The sequence below is a fragment of the Triticum urartu genome, chromosome 2A (assembly GCF_056163025.1).
Source record: "Triticum urartu cultivar PI428250 chromosome 2A, HENAU_Tu73, whole genome shotgun sequence".
In the NCBI taxonomy this organism is placed as follows: Eukaryota; Viridiplantae; Streptophyta; class Magnoliopsida; order Poales; family Poaceae; genus Triticum; species Triticum urartu.
Genome location: NC_141874.1, coordinates 662,715,134 through 662,728,913, shown reverse-complemented (window position 1 = coordinate 662,728,913; position 13,780 = coordinate 662,715,134). Strand labels below are relative to the sequence as shown.

General features: G+C 46.4%; 1 pseudogene; it reads right to left on the bottom strand.

Annotated features, from left to right (window-relative positions):
• Nucleotides 1-12,736, bottom strand: part of LOC147986513 (uncharacterized) — a 29,214-nt pseudogene extending 16,478 nt beyond the window's left edge.
• Nucleotides 12,737-13,780: the final 1,044 nt, after the last annotated feature.

Below are 13,780 nucleotides of genomic sequence, written 5' to 3'. Positions count from 1 at the left end.
GGAGAAGTCTTGCTATTAGTAGTCATGTGAATTTGGTATTCGTTCGATATTTTGATTAGATGTATGTTGTCTAGCCTCTAGTGGTGTTATGTGAACGTCGACTACATAACACTTCACCATTATTTGGGCCTAGAGGAAGGCATTGGGAAGTAATAAGTAGATGATGGGTTGCTAGAGTGACAGAAGCTTAAACCCTAGTTTATGCGTTGCTTCGTAAGGGGCTGATTTGGATCCATATGTTTCATGCTATGGTTAGGTTTACCTTAATACTTTTGTTGTAGTTGCGGATGCTTGCAATAGAGGTTAATCATAAGTGGGATGCTTGTTCAAGTAAGAACAGCACCCAAGCACCGGTCCACCCACATATCAAATTATCAAAGTACCGAATGCGAATCATATGAACATGATGAAAACTAGCTTGACGATATTCCCATGTGTCCTCGGGAGCACTTTTCCTTATATAAGAGTTTGTCTAGGCTTGTCCTTTGCTACAAAAAGGATTGGGCCACCTTGCTGCACTTTATTTACTTTTGTTACTTGTTGCTCGTTACAACTTATCTTATCACAAAACTATTTGTTACCACTTATTTCAGTACTTGCAGAGAATACCTTGCTGGAAACCGCTTATCATTTCCTTCTGCTCCTCGTTGGGTTTGACACTCTTACTTATCAAAAGGACTACGATAGATCCCCTATACTAGTGGGTCATCACCGCCTACAAAGAGGCTAGCAAAGAGGGCTATGAAGCGGGCGAGGCGCTATTTGGCAAGACCGAGGACGAGGCAGAGGACAATGCCGGCTCCGACGAGTCCCCGCTCCGCTGGCGTCGACGAGGCCCTGCTCTGCCGAGGCCCCGCGACGCCAACAACGAGGCAGAGGACACCGCCGGCTCCGCCGAGGCCCCGCCCCACCAACAACGAGGCAGAGGACATCACCGGCTCAGCCGAGGCCCCACCCTACCGGCAACGTGGGGGAGGATTTCCACCGCTTCGCTGAGGCGCCGCCCACCGGCAATGAGACAGAGGACATCGCCGGATCCGCCGAGGCCCCGCCCCACTGCCAACGAGGCCACGCCACACAAAAAACGAGGAAGAGTAGAACATGGTAGGTCGCCGCCGCTCGGGTCCAAGTAAGGCCACCGCTGCTACCCTCCGGTTGAAGCCAAGCTAGGCGGGTTGACCATTGACGGTCGGTTAGCTTCTTGGCGGCGACGTGGAGTCGGAGAGCTGTGCTGGAGAAGAATGCTACTTCTACTTAACTGCTGGTGCAGTTGGCTGACTGACGCGTGGGCCCAATAGGCCACATGTCAGTTACACAACTGCACCTGCAGTTAAGTCACTGAAGCTTCTGTTCGGCTCAGCGGGACACAGGTGGGTAGCTTCGGTTAATTAATTATACCTCTAGCGCACCCCTTTTTAGTTGAAGAATGTATGAAATGTAATGAAATCCGGCATGTTTATATGAAATCCGACCATGTATGAATGAATTTATTTCGATTAGTTCAAATTCTTGTATCACTGGCATTGGATGAACATGCAAAACAATACGTACTAGCATTATTCCCAGGGTGATCACCTCATTTGCAGCAGTTTCACATGTACTCCCTCCGATCCTTTCTAGTATGCATACAAGTTTTGTCTGCAGTCAAAGTATCTCTACTTTGACCAATCTTATACAAAAAAGTATGCACTTTCACAATGTGCGAAGTAAAAAGGAACAGAAGGAGTACAAAGAGTTTGAGCAGCTTTTTAGCGTTTTTGTACATTGCAATCAAACACACAGGCTTGGCAATTCATAGAGAACATTCAAAACAATCGATGATTATGCATCTCAGCGACTCACATGTCAGAGGCAATATTTACTTCACAACTAAAGAATAAAGAAAAAATTGATCGACGCTACTGATAGCAAAGGGCGTCCCATTCGAAAATATCAAACGCATGTCTTGCTAAAATCAATGAGCAAAATTTGACAAGGTTGTCCCATTCCAAAATATCAAATGCCTATGATTGTGGAATGGGCAGGGTTTGCCATCAGTTCGGACATTGACATGGCACCTCGTGCTAAATAAACTAGCTGTTCTTTTTGTGCAGTTCCACCAAAATCAACCAAATTCGCGCGTAGCTTGTATGATTTCGCCCTTATATGTTGCAACGCCTTGAACTTATCGACACCTACTTTCTTGTGGTGGAAATGAATGATTCGATGTATTCATGAACATTTTGTGCAGTTCCCATTGAAATCAAGTTGAGCACCCCTGTTTGCACAAATACAAAAAAGTGATTAGTATAAAGCAAACTGTACTATGAATTGACAGTTTCAACAGGCACATACATGGTCCATGTATAGCACACTTTTAGAAAAATGGAACTCACCAGAAAGAATCCTAGAACAACATTGTACTCACGCATCATAGCAAAAAAATGGAGATTTGTCAGTCCTTCTGAGCTGAAGTTAGTTTTGTCTTGTGGGGAGTAATGTAACCATCCTTCTACTGCTCCTTCTGATGAGAAGATAGACATGGCTTCTTCATCCTGGCATAATTGGAACTAGTCACTTCACGTACTCCATATTCTTCTTCAGAGGAAGATGATCCTGTTGTGGAAAGACAAGAGGACTACTAAATGCTAGCATCCCTGTTTGCTCGAAAAAAAGAAAAGGAAATATTTAAAACAACATAGATGAAGCACTTCTTAAGGACAATACCACTTTTTCATGACAGTATCTAAACAGTAGCACAACACCCATAGAGATAATTACATATTACATTAAGAGTGGCATCAAATCAGTGGCAAAACAATTGCTCGCTCCAGCCATAGCAATAAATTAAGATGCAAAACTATATCATTACTTGTGTCATCACAGTTCCAGTGCTTCATTACAGCACCGGGAGTTGATTTTTGTTTTTCTTCCGCTTGTTCTTCCCCTTCATCACTTGGTTCAATAACAGACAAGCTTCGCCTTCAATGTAAGATTTGGCATGTCAATTAGGGAGCAGAAGTATAGTACTAAACTTAATTTTCTGATGGAAGTGGCAACATACAGGCCAGCAGTTGTGAAATATCCTTATCTTACCTCGATGGGATATTACGGTGCACATACAGATTGGAAGTCTTGTCTCCATTTGTGCAGTTCACTAAAATCAAGCAACATTATCGTACAAGTAGCACAACATATGAAAGCACACTGCAGAATCATGTGAAAGAAGGCTAGTACTGACCTCTCATGATGCGGAATTCAAACAACTCACAAGAAGAAGATCTGAACCAAATTCGCCTTAACGGATAGGAAGTAAGATCTCCTCTTCTGCAGTTCCACTAAGATCAAGCAACGTTATCGGTGTGACATTTTGGTTGAACTGTACAAAACACTCTTAAAACAAAAGTGTTTTGTGCAGTGCAACAAAAGGTCACAATGGCAACGAGGTGAAGTAGATAACCCTGTTTACACAGAGGTGCAAAGGAAACAATTAGTGGTCAATAACGGTGGATGACACAGAAGCCAACAAAAAGAAGCATCTACCTTATCTAAATGGGAAAGAAAGTAAGATAGTAGCATTTCTCAAACGGTGGCATTGATTAATATTAACATAGAGATTATATTAACAATAAAATTCGTTAAACATGTAATTTGCTTTTAACTGTGGGATTGCATCAATTTTCCAGCGGCATTATTAGAGGGTGTTTGTTTACAGGGACATTTTGGTGTAGGGACTAAAAAAACTCTGTGTCAGTCCCATCTAAACCAAACAGGAGGGACTTTTAGGGACTAAAAGTGGGCATTTGGGACTAAAGAAAGAAGACCCCGAGGGAGTCTTTTTGGGAATTTTTCCAACACTTGCCCCTGCCACGCATCGCACCTTGTCTCTATTAGTTCATTACTAGGGGTAACATGGTCTTTTCGCATGTCATTTAATAACCTCCAGTCCATGTTTAGTCCCTGGAACCAAGCAGGTAGGGACTAGGGAGTTTTTAACCAAACAGGGCCTTAGATTAACAACAGCTAATGAGTTGCACGGGACAGTGGACGCACCAGCACCATGTGCATCTACCGATGTACTGTGGTCATGCACAGTCTATTGCAATAAAGAACAAACAACCAAGGAGCATATTTGTGTTGGTCCCAGTTTTGTTATCTTTACACATCTTTCCCTATGTGAGCGCACAAATCTAGTCCTCCTCAAACTCTACAGCCTTGTCCCTTTCTTTCCTTTTTGAACTAGTACTTTTGCCCCTTCCTTTCCTCTTTGAACCACGTCCTAGATTTATGCGATACAACTTTCCCCACTACTTTCCCCCATTCCTTTCCTCTTTGAACCACGTCCTAGATTCATGTTATACAACTTTCCCCCTTCATTTCCTCTTTGAACCGCGTCCTAGATTCATGCTATATACAACTTTTCCCACTACTTTCCCCCACTCCTTTCCTATTTGAACCACGTCCTAGATTCATGGTATACATGCAGCTAGAGCAATGCTTGTGGAGTAAGTAAATTATACCTTAAGGTTCTTGGGGCATGGTTCAGTTGGCGACGGGACGACGACGAAGAAGAAGGGGTCGGAGGCCCTCCCGCGCCGCCACTGGGTGGAAAGTGAATAGCTGCGCCGATAGTCCCTCGCCGATGGCGACAACGTTAAGCCTCCTTCCCTTCCCGGTGGACGGATCCTGCCGGCTCTTTGAGCAGCAGTGAGGGGAGAGAGAGGCCAACGAAGTCTTGTTTAGATCTGGAGAGGGCGAGAGAGTATGAAGAGAGAAACTACAAGCGCTGAGGCTCCAGCGGGAGAGGGCGAGAGAGTGTGAAGTGAGCAACTACAAGCGCTGAGGCTCCAGCGTGTATATATATACTGGAGAGAGAGTGTGAAGCGTGCAAACCCTAGAAAACATTTTGACCAGTCAAAGAATCGTCCTGGCACAAATTATGCTCAAGTGTAGTTATCGAACCCGAGACCTCAAGTTTGATGAGCGAACAGGCTAACCAGCTACACAACCCTCCCGTTATGTTCAACGAGAGGGAAATAACCTTTTATACATTCCTGCATTCATGTGACAAGCATGCCGTGTTTTTTTGTGTGTGTGGGAGTCATTGGGATTTCAATCATAATCATGTCATGTGGCTTTGGTGGTAAGACTATCCACAGTGGTGCAGAAATAATGCAGCCTTAGTCACCTTACCTCTCTCCACGTAGTATGTTGGGTCCCACCAGTCAGAGGGTGAAACAAACAAATTAATAAGAAAAATTAAAAGCGCCAGCGGTGAATCTTACCTCACACATCTCGCTACTGCTCGGGAACACTGTCCAATTGATCCCTCTGTTCTCTCACGTACTATTTTAAGTGAATCCTTATTATAACATGCACACAAATTTTGGGCACTTGTATTCGACTTAAGTCAGTGTGCCACCGTATCTCGTATACTTACTACTCCCTCCATCTAGGTGTAATAAGTCACATTAGAAGGTGCAACGGGACCAAGGTGCGTGCGTGTGCGTGTGTGTGTGTGTGTTTAACAACATGTGTGTGTTAGAGAGAGCGACAGATCGACCTACTCCTACAGAGAGTTGTTGTGCAGTGTACGATTTTAGCCGCGAGAGTTGGTGCATCCTCTCGTTTCCGGGCGTGTCTGGTAGGGACATGCGGACAGCTGCCACGCCCGCTCCTGACCAGCCTGGCCCACCCAAAGCCCCTCCATCGCCCGCGCGCGCTTCCCGCCCGAAACGGTCAGCGCCGCTCCAAAGAATCGGTGCCGCATTCATGCCCGGGCAGAACAGACGCGACCTCTCACTGGCGTAAGAGTGATGGTTGCTTCGTCCGTCCAACTTACTGCTGGGTCTATGTGATTTGACAGCTCATTGGTCTTTATTACTGAGGTGGTAGGACTGCTGGATGTCCCACTCTTTCGGCGAAAGGAGGTACTACTACTAGATTACAATTTTCTCCATTCTTACAGCGGAGGCGTGCAAGAGCAGTGAAAACACACAGGCTCAGTGATTACATGGCCCACTTCACACTATCACCGTGCGACACCTAACTCTTTACATAGTACTCCCTCCGTTCCTAAATATTACTAGATGAGTCCCCGCGCGTTGTCGCGGAACATCGGTATATCTCTCTGCGCAAAATTATCGATTTCATTGAACTAAAAAAACTATATAACCGCATGACAAATGTGGTAGCCAAACTAAATAAACTCCCATCATCATTTAGATCATCCCACGTAAGGAAAAAAGATCAGGCAATTCCTACTGCATAATGGGATTATATTTTTATTTTTGACATGTTAATGGGACTTAAAAGCTCACTTACATGCATGCTACCGGTGCATGCTTGCATGCAGACATGTTGATGTGATTTAAAACCCACTCACATGCATGTGCCACAGTATTTCTGCATGCTTGCATGTGGCTTAGTGCGGAGCCTCTCAACGTCTAGATCAGACGGCTATTATGGACTGATTTACTTCATCTAACGGCTACATCAATTTTGATGATGTGGCTCAAGGAGAGGATAGAGAATTCCTAGTAGTGGGGGCTAGCTATTACTAGCAGATAAGTCTTTGTAGAGATTCCACTACATACGGAACAAAATGAATGAATCTACACTTAAAATGCATATATATACATCCGCATGTGGTTCATGGTGAAATCTCTACAAAGACTTATATTTAGGAACGGAGGAAGTACTAGTATAGTACGTACTGTAATTTATCAGCGAATAAATTTGTACAATGCTATGAAGCTTCCAGCTTCTGTTACATGTATCTTGCGTCCAAGGTTGCCCGTTGCAACACTTCATCAAATACAAAGGAGACTAACATGCATGCTATTGCATCTCAATGATTGACAGATCATAGCAAATATGTACTCCCTCCGTTCCAAAATAAGTGTCTCAACTTTGTGCAAACTTTAGTACAAAGTTGTACTACTACTAAAGTTGACACTTATTTTGGAACAAAGGCAGCTAAAGAAAAAATGATCCATGCAGTCCCTAGCCCTTGAATCGTGAACCCTGACCAGGCTTCAATTTGCTGGCAACGTTCGAGCTTCCTAATAAATGAAGTTTGCAACCTTTTGACCATCGGATCATTTTGTGCAGTTTCACCAAAATCGAGATGAGCATCCCTGTGGCAAAAGAAATTGAAGACGCGTGATTAGAATAAGATTACCGGGACTAGTTGATGAGACATAAACTCATCACAAATACAGTATGTAGAAGCCAGTAGAGGTATGTGCGGGGCAAAGAAGTAGAGAAATATCCACAGGGAGTGATGTGGGCAGCTGGAGCAGTGGTGCAAGCCAACTGTAAAGGGAGTTGTACCTAAGGGACGTAGCTCAACCTTGAGGAGGGCGGTGGGAGGTGGCAACTGCCCACGTCGCAGTAGTGAGCAAGGGACGAAGGCAACCTCACCGGCTTTGTGAGAACGGCGGGACCCCTAATTGGGACATGCCGGCAATGGGTTTTCGCCGTCGGCGACGGCCACCGCATCTACACTAAGCATCCACCCCTTCCCCAAGCGGACGTGATCCACCGGGATGTTAGAGATGTGGCCACAGTCGTTTTGTGCGAGAGAGTGTGAAGAGAGCAACCCCAGCAAGCAACCGTGTAGGCTAGCCCGTCCTGACTATGTATATAGTGGAGCGGTTTCCTTTTCTCTCCATATGAACCTATCATATTGCGTACGTGCCACTGAAGAAAAAAACTTTATTTATAAATGACGCGGCACCTACTACTCGTTCTCCTATAACCTTGCGCTTGGCATCTCCAAAATATTAACCTTGCGATTGGCTCTTCGCCTCTTCGGGAAGTCGAGCAATAATGGTAGTGCAATATATATCGTTCTGGCTATATGAGACCGAATGAATTGATGCACGTCCACCACATGGGTGAGGGTCGAGGGGCGAGGGAGAGTGCTACATACGGAGCAAAATGAGTGAATCTACACTCTAAAATACGTCTATATACATCAGTGTTTGGAGTATGTACTAGTAGTTCATATTGAAATCTACTAAAGGACATATATATTCCAAACAATATGATATAATCTCTATAACCAAGGTAGTAGGGACGAGGAGTAAACAGAGGGAGTAGTAAATTTTTCTCCTCGTCCTGCGAGCCACCGCGCGCATGGGCGAGGGAGCGGGCGTAAGGCGGAGCAAGCTTCACCTCATCCTGCGAGCCACCGCGCCCGTGGGCGGGGGAGACGATGTACTAAGCAAGCTTCTCCTCGTTCTGCGAGTTGATGTGACACATCAAAAGTACTCCAGTGTATAATGCCTTGCCTCAAAGTAGGCCCCACATGGTTTGCCTCTTTTTTTAACATAACACGTCAAGTCGCAATTTGTTTATTCACCCGTGGTAGATGATCCTCCCTCCACCAAGTGGACAACCAGTACACGTGCCAAATTACCACGCGGGCTGCCTTTTTTGTACAGAAATGAGCTCCACCGTGTACCCGCGCGGGTGTGGTTGGGAAAGAGACGGGAGTACGTGCGCCGTGCATGCACCTCTTCTCTTTGTGCACACCCCCACCTACGTGGGTGTGTGTGAGAGATACAAACCGTGTTCGTGAGTGTTTTTTGTTTTGGGGTGGGGGTGGGGTGGGGGTTGATTTCGTAAATTATTTGTGGGAATATGTGTCGATGACATCTCAAACAAAATTTTGCATGCAATGTGTGTGAAATGGAGGCCTATCCATATCATACATAGAGGGTCAGGCAATCCACGAGAAGAGAGGGAGGGGTCATAGCTATCGATAGAGTCGAAGAGAGGATCAAGTGGGTGAGCGCGAGATCGATGAAGAGAGCCATCGAAATTGTGTGTGTGTGTGTGCAAGTCAAAGATATAGGGCGACTGGCCTACCGGAACATTAGAGGGCACATGTCAAGTTTGTGTGTGGCAGGGATACATGACTAGAGCGCTCGATGTATAGGTGTGTGTGGGGGAGGGGGTGGGGGGGAGGGGTAGGCAGAGGCCTAACTATAGAGGTAGAACGACTCGTATATGTGTTCAGAAGGAGAGACCCATCTATGTCTTGAGGAAGATCGGTCGACATCCATACATAACTGAAGGACGGGAAATATGATGGGATAGAGAGAGAGATAGAGGAGAGAGAGAGGGAGGGAGAGGGAGGGAGAGGGGTAGAGTGCTGGATGGGTGATGGAGTTGCTTCTCGAAGATGGTGGGAGAGGCCTACTAGACAAACTGAGGGTGGAACTGCAATGTTATCAATAAGAGTGGGGATGTGTTTCTGTGTGTGCCTGTGTGTGATAGATCTGTCGAGACGCATCCATGGATGATGAAGGGGAACCATGTGTTTGGTAAGCAAACCTAACTAGATCGGTAGATCAATTGTTGTTTGTCGGAGGAAGGGAGAAACACAACTAATGAGGTAGATCGATTGACGTGTGGGTAAAAACGAGTTATAAGGACCTAGCTTGCTATATGTATAGCGAGAGATCGGTCAGTGTACATCCATTTGTTAGAGGCAAATAAGGCCCAGCGAGACTGATAGACAGAGAGAATGAAGCTAGGAGGTGGTGCAAGAGGTCCAACTACTAGCTAGATAGGGGGAGGAGTGTGCGGTTGTGAGATTGATGAAAAGAGGGGCGAGAGTTTACACGTGTGTCTGACCATATGAGAGACACGAGGCAAGGACACATAAAGGAGGAGATTGAAGGTGTGTGTGTATGTTGTAGGCAGGCATCGCTGAAGAGGTTTATCGATCGGTGTGTGTCGGAAAGGAGTTGTGGAGACTCTGGGAGAACGACCTAAAGAAAAAAATGAATGTGCCCGGTGGATAGAATGCCGAGGGAGGGGGAGGGCGAGGAGGGTGTGTGCATGCATGAGAGAAAGTTAGTGGTAGCTACAAAGGTTAGAGGATTGTGTGGGTGTAAGAGACTAACAAAGATCATAATTTGATATGAAAGCGGATTCATATATTTGAATAGGAGATCATAGTGTTTTAAACATTGCATGCATGAATATAGCGGTGATACACGTGCTGTGCACATGTTATACCATAATGTGATAATCCATGGCGTTTGCAACTCACAGCTAAATGCCGAACAATCTAAACCATACTATACATCAAACAATCTCACATTTTATTTGAATTTGTGATAATGTGTGGCGTTTGCAGCTTACAACTAAATATTGAACAATCTAAACAATACTATATATCGAACATTCTCACATTTTTTTGAATTTGTGGTAATGTGTGGTGTTTGCAACTCACATCTAAATACTTGTAGGCGTAGGGGGCGGTGCACCATACATAATGTGATAAACACATTATACATATGAGACATGGTTTAGATTATGAAGATCTAGCTAGAGCTATAAATGTAATGTGATTTGAAATCAATATAAAGTGGATTCAAAAAATCTAGCTCGAGTTCATATAGTACACATAGTTCATATGTAACTCGAGATTAATCATGTGGTGTGCTGTGAAGATAATACAAAAACGATGGTTTAACTTGACAATAATGATGATTGTAGATCTTATTAAAATAGAGAAACGAATTCAAATGCTTTGACTTCACAACAATCATTACTGTAAGTATTATTCAAATAGAGAAACGAATTCAAATTTAGTTCATATTGAAGTGGTAGTATATATGTTTGGAATGCACTAACACGTTCATTTGAGTAGTAGGTTGCATGCATTATACACGTAGGGAAATATTTGAATTGAACATAACATGAATTCAAAGTTTTGAATGACATTTGTAGTGCGCATTGATTTGGTACAGTACACGTTAGGCTTGTCCGGAAATTTCAACCCGCGCCTTGTTAGCCCGAAATATTTAAGATATATCTTTGTCTCGTTGTGCTCCGACAACTCCCTCCATCTCAACCCGCGCCTTGCTATTCCGAAATTACAACGCGCGTGAAAACTCCCACCTCCTGTGAAATCCCGACACGCGATGCCCGTGGTACCCCTGAACCGAAAGAACCGCCTCAAATCGGTGGGGGTACTTTCGTAACTTACCCCACATTTCGGACAAGCACGTCTCTAAGCCATGGTTCCCCACTGCCATCCCATCCGCCCACCCATTCGTACACCGAGGCCGTGAAAACCCGCGACGAAAAACCACACCCTGCTCCGTCCGCCACCCAGCCGGAGCCTCTTCCCCGACGACATCGTCCACAGCAACACCTCGACGTCCCTCATCCACCGTACCGGATGAGGATCCGTCGTCGATCTCATCGTCCCGCCGGTTCAGCCACCCCGTCCTCCACCTCCAAGGAGCTGCCCCGGCGTTCCCCTCGTCTTTCGCGCCACCTCCATTCCCACACCACCTGCACCACCGGAAGAGCATCATCATCACCATTTCCTCGGATGAAGCTGTAGCCTAATCGGCGCCACCAAAGAGGTTGTACACTAATCGCCGCATTTTCTTCTTGATTCGATCTCACGGTGCTGCCGGCGCTCGCTCCCGAGCCGACACAGCGTGACTCCATCCACGGCTGTGTTGCCGGCCACTTCCTCCATGGCGTTGCTCCCTCGGCGGCGACATCCACATCAGTAGGAGCTGCTGCTACTTTAGCTCTCGCTCGCGCTGCTGCTCTGCTCTTGCTCTCGGTCCCCTGCCTGGTCTGCTCTTGCTATTGCTCTTGCTCGCGCTGCTGCTCTCGCTCTTGCTCTTGCTTGCGATGCTGCTCCAATTTAGCTACACTTCAGTCGACTGAATCGACTTTTGGGTCAGTCGATTTTTAGGGGGTGGGGGGGGGACTCGCCGGGGTGAAGGAAGAACCAGCCACAGCGGGGAGGGGGTGTAACACCCCGGATATGATTTTCCCAATATGTACTCCAACTCTTGCTATTTCCGGCGTTAAGTTATTTTATTTTCTCGGGTTCGGGTTTTTGTCTCCGTGTGTTGTTATCGTTGTCATGCATCTCATATCATGTCATCATGTGCATTGCATTTGCATACGTGTTCATCTCATGCATTCGAGCATTTTCCCCGTTGTCCGTTTTGCATTCCGGCGCTTCGTTCTCCTCCGGGGGTCATTTCTACCTTTCTTTCGTGTGTGGGGATTAAACATTTCCGGATTGGACCGAGACTTGCCAAGCGGCCTTGGTTTACTACCGGTAGACCGCCTATCAAGTTTCGTACCATTTGGACTTCGTTTGATGCTCCAATGGTTAACCGAGGGACCGAGAAGGCCTCGTGTGTGTTGCAGCCCAACACCCCTCCAAGTTGGCCCAAAACCCACCAAAACCTTCTCCATCATCTAGAGCGTTCGATCACGATCGCGTGGCCGAAAACCGCACCTCATTTGGACTCTCCTAGCTCCCTCTATGCCTATATATACCTCCCCCATTCGAAATCCCGGGTCATTCCACCCGAAACCCTAGATCTGACCCTCCGCGCGCCGGACATTGTCCGCCGGCGCCGGACACGCCGCCGCCAGCCATTCCCGCGCCGCCACGTGGCACCCCGCGCCGTCCCCGTCGCCGCGGCCCGGAGAGCCCGGATCGGGCCCTCCCGGCCCATCTCCCCGCGCGCCGACCGGATTCCGTGCCGCCGCCTGCTTCTTGCTCTGCCGCGCCGCCACCTTCGCCGGCCACGGCCACCGGCCGGCTCCGCCCCACGACGCCGGCGAGCTCCCGAGGCCGCCGCACGCCGTGCCGCCTCACCGGGGCTGCCCACCGGCCGACGCCGCCTCGCCTCCCCGCATCTTCTTCGACTCCAGCGACCGGAGCACCAGCTGGATCCGGCGAAGTCCCCATCTCCGGCGAGCTTCAAGTCCCTCTCCAGTGAACCTCGTAACCTGTGCGTCCAGATCTGGATACGGATCCCGTCTCGGTTGACTTTTATCCCCGAAACCCTAATATTTTTCCCTTGTTCGTTGTGCCGTAACTTTGCATCCGTAGCTCCCTTTTGGGCATATAGCATATCAAAATGTTCGTCTCAGAGAGCACATCATTTCATCTCATTGCATCATTTTCATTTGAGTTCATCTTGATGCCCGAAATGCTGTTAGAAGAGTGCTATTTGAGATAATTGTTAGATCTACTGCTCCAATTATATATTTGTTTTTTTTGCCATGATTATTGTGTGCATGATATGCCCCTGAGCTCTACATGAGTTTTGTTATATGTTTTGCCATCTATCCAGAGGTGCAATCCATGTATTTTTGTGATGTGTGTGGTGACTAGCACAAGCTTGCAAAGTGGTGCATTCGTTAATGCTGATTTTAGGGACTTAGCATTTCCACTAAGTCCTTGAGCTGTTTATCTCATTATGCCATATGTTCATGTTGATTCCTAGTGATCCGTGCCTCTTTTGAGGATGATCAGTAAGGATGTTTTGTTAATCTTGTAGTGCTATATCCATCCATGGCATTGTTTGCAATTATGGATCACCCTAGCTTGAGTCAATCGAGCTCTACTTTTGTCATTTCGTGAATCTGGGCAGATTGTCTACTTGTTAGCGATTTTGCCGAGGATATTGTAGTTGATCCGTGCATGATATGCTATTGTTCTTGCCATGTCTAGCTTGTATTTTGTGTATTATTGATGGTTGCATGCTTAGATTGTCATGACTTGCTCTGTAGTGAGTGCATCGAGCTCGTAAACATGCCTACTTGATATCTGTTTCAGCATGCTCCAGTTTTCACTAAGTCTGAGAACTGATTATGTTTTTGCCATGTTCACATGCTTGCAAATGTATTTTCTGATCCTTTTGGCTCAAGGCCACAAAGGGACTTTTGTTAATCTCTTTGAGTAGCTCCATGCCATGCTTTACCTTGCCATGTTAAGGTCCTGTAGCTT